Source organism: Salvelinus sp. IW2-2015, unplaced genomic scaffold (genome assembly GCF_002910315.2).
Source record: "Salvelinus sp. IW2-2015 unplaced genomic scaffold, ASM291031v2 Un_scaffold3156, whole genome shotgun sequence".
NCBI classification, from domain to species: Eukaryota; Metazoa; Chordata; class Actinopteri; order Salmoniformes; family Salmonidae; genus Salvelinus; species Salvelinus sp. IW2-2015.
Window position 1 is genome coordinate 137,848 of NW_019944444.1, and position 3,929 is coordinate 141,776.

The window sequence follows — 3,929 nt, forward strand, 5'->3', positions numbered from 1 at the left end:
ACATTTCAACTCCTGAGAGAGGCACATAATAACAACACATCAAACCTCCCTGGAGAGGCACATAATAATCACACATCAAACCTCACTGAGTACACATGATAATTCACACATCAACCTCCCTGAGGGGCACATAATAATCACACATCAAACCTCCCTGAGAGAGGGCACATAATAATCCAACATCAAACCTCCCTGAGAGGCACATGATAACACACACAAACCTCCTGAGAGAGAGGCACATCAATAATCACACATCAAACCTCACTGAGGTGCACATAATAATCACACATCAAACCTCACTGAGGTGCACATGATATATCACACATCAAACCTCCCTGAGAGAGGCACATAATAATCCACACATCAAACCTCCCTGAGAGAATGCACATTAACTAATCACACATTTCACAAACCTCCACTGAGGTGCACATTGATAATCACACATCAAATCTCACTGAGAGAGGTGCACATGATAATCACACATCAAACCTCCCTGAGAGAGGCACATGATAATCACACATTCAAACCTCCCTGAGAGAGCACATGATAATCACACATCAAAACTCCCTGAGCAGATGCACATCAATGATCACATCAAACCTCCCTGAGAGATGGCACATAATAATCACACATCAAAACCTCCCTGAGAAGAGGTGCACATGATAATCACACATCAAACCTCCACTGAGGTGCACATGATAATCACACAGCAAATCTCACTGAGAGAGGTGCACATGATAATCACACATCAATGGTCTCACTTGAGAGAGGCACATAATAATCCACACATCAAACCTCACTGAGGTGCACATGATAATCAACATCAAACCCTCCCTGAGAGAGGCACATGATAATCACACCCCCATCCCAAAAAAACCTCCCTGAGGATGCACAATTAAAAATATCACCCAACATCGAAACCTCCCTGAGAGAGCACATAATAATCACACATCAACCTCCCTTGAGAGTGGCACATAATAGATCAGCCTACATCAAACCTCCCTGAGAGAGAGGGCACATGATAACACACATCAAACCTCACTGAGGTGCACATGATAATCACACATCAAATCTCACTGAAGAGAGGTGCACATGATAATCACACATCAAATCTCACTGAGAGAGGTGCACATAATAATCACACATCAAACTCACTGAGTGACATGATATCACACATCAAACCTCACTGAGGTGCACATTAATAATCACAGCATCAAACCTCCCTGAGAGAGATGCACATGATAATCACACATCAACCTCCCTGAGAGAGATGCACATGATAATCACACATCAACCTCACTGAGAGAGATGCACATGATAATCACACATCAACCTCCCTGAGAGAGGTGCACATGATAAGCACACATCAAACTCCCTGAGAGAGGTGCACATGATAATCACACATCAAACAGAAGAAACAAGCCAAAAATGTCGACACAATGATAACATTTCTATGAAGGCGCACTCCCACTCATTCTCAAGGAGGCCAATTTGAGAAAGAAAAAAGCAACACAGTCTAGCTAATGGCTATCGTGTAAAGTCCTAGCAAGGTGCAGGTCGTATTTGTTTATCCAGGGCTAACTCAACTCAATGGCCTCTGGTCTGCTTTACAGCTACCTCATATCCATGGCAGACTGGCAGACATTTATTATTTAAAAAAATTCACTAGGCAAGTCAATTAAGAACTAATTCTTATTTACAATGACTGCCTACTCCGGCCAAACCCTAACGACACGGTGCCAATTGTGCGCCGCCCTATGGGACTCCCAATCACGGCCAATTGTGATGCAGTCTGGAATCATACCAGGGTCTGTAGTGACACCTCTAGCACTGAGATACAGTGCTTAGACCGCTGCGCCACTCGGAGCCTTAATGACAGACCGTCTATATACCATGGCAGATGGCCAGACTGCAGACCTTAATGATAAACCGTCTATTCTCATTTAAGCAGCAGTTGCTGCCCCACCACCCTCATCAACCCTGGTGTCCATCCCTGCTACGGTAGACCCAGGATTCAAACCCGTAGGCTCATCTTAAAGGCCCAGTGCAGTCAAAATGATGTTTTTCCTGTGTTTTGTATCATATTGTATACAGCTGATGAAACTAGGACCGTTGAAGTGTGAGTTAAGGCTTGCCTGGTGACATCACCATCCCCAAATTGATTAATAGACCAATAAGAGTTCCAAACCTCTCTGCCAATAACAGTTAGTTGTCAGTTTTCCCCTTCCAACTCACACCACTCCCAGACAGTCCTAGAAAAATTCTTAGTTGAGAAATTGTTTTTGCTAAAAAGCTATTGTTGTCCATTTTAATGGAAAACTATTACTGTAAGGTACTTAATTGTTACCCAGACATGATTTGACATTGATACAAAAACGGCTGCATTGGGCCTTTAACATCCTCTTCATCCTTTTTAACCCCTATAAAGAAAGGATATATGAAGCTGGACACACACACACACACACACACACACACACACACACACACACACACACACACACACACACACACACACAAAAAGTGTCAAATGAATGTCCTCCATCATACCTCTTTAACAGACAGACTGATAAAAGGCCTTGAAAAAAAGCATCATGCATTTTGTAACTCTCCAATAGACAAGGCCACCCGTTATTACAAGTCATATCGCCGTTGTCGAGGCAGTATCCATGGTAACAGTCAGTTCTTCATAACATACTTTCAAGTATGTTCCCACAAAGAATTATCCAGGGTCATACATCCAAACTTKTAGGGAGTCATTTTGGGTAAAGAACGGGTTCGGTTGATTAAACCTACAGCTATTTCTTATGGTTCCAATCATGGTGCCGCCTAACTTTGGATTGCATAAACTAACACTAGAAACAATGAGGTAATCTGTTCTGGCTATTCCGTTTGCTCACATCATTACATCAGACTCTGATGAGGWCGACGCTGGACTCAATCACTCTGACGTCATACAAGGCATGAGCTGGCCAATCAAGAATTACGACACAGTTCAGATAAACCACTATGCATTGCATCACAATGGATATTTAACAGCATACTAAACCCTGYGGAACAGCCTTGAAGTTAAAACCTGGGCTGTGATTAACTTTAATACAGAGAAAACCTTGTTGATGTACATTCCATTAACGCCACTCCAYAATGTAGCCCTTTTCAAGGACCATCGATTCCTCACCATGAACAAGTGGCTCGCCGCTCCCAACTTCCTGCGGTTCTAAGGCTGAACACATCCCCCTCCCTTACAGTAGCAATAAGGCCTTAGTAATGAATGAATGCAGGCCATACAGTAAGTATTGTCTTTGATGCCATGCCTGTGATGTCATAGCTGGCTTTCAAACCCAGGCTTTCAGTGTGGGCGGTACTTTGTGGATATCTGACACTTAAGGCTCTACTTAAAACTTATTCAGGATCGGTGGGTTTGGGCAGGATAAAAGACATGGGTGGTGTGGGGTGAGGAGGTCACTGGCAGGATTAAAGACATGTGTGGTGGTGGGTGAGGAGGTCACTGGGCAGGATAAAAGACATGGGTGGTGTGAGAGAGTTCACTGGGCATGATAAAAGACATGGGTGGTGTGAGGAAGTCATTGGGCCAGGATATAAAAACATGGGTGGTGTAAGGAGGTCACTGGGCAGGGTAAAAGACATGGGTGGTGGTGGGGTTGGGAGGTCACTGGAAAGGATAAAATACATGGGTGGTGTGGTGTAAGGAGGTCACTGGGCAGGAATAAAGAAATGGATGGTGGTGGGGTGAGGAGGTCACTGGGCAGGATAAAAGACATGGGTGGTGTGGTGTGAGGAGATCACTGGGCAGGATAAAAGACATGGGTGGTGTGAGGAGGGTCACTGGGCAGGAATAAAAGACATGGGTGGTGTGAGGAGGTCACTGGGCAGGATAAAAGACATGGGCTGGTGTGAGGAGGTCACTGGGC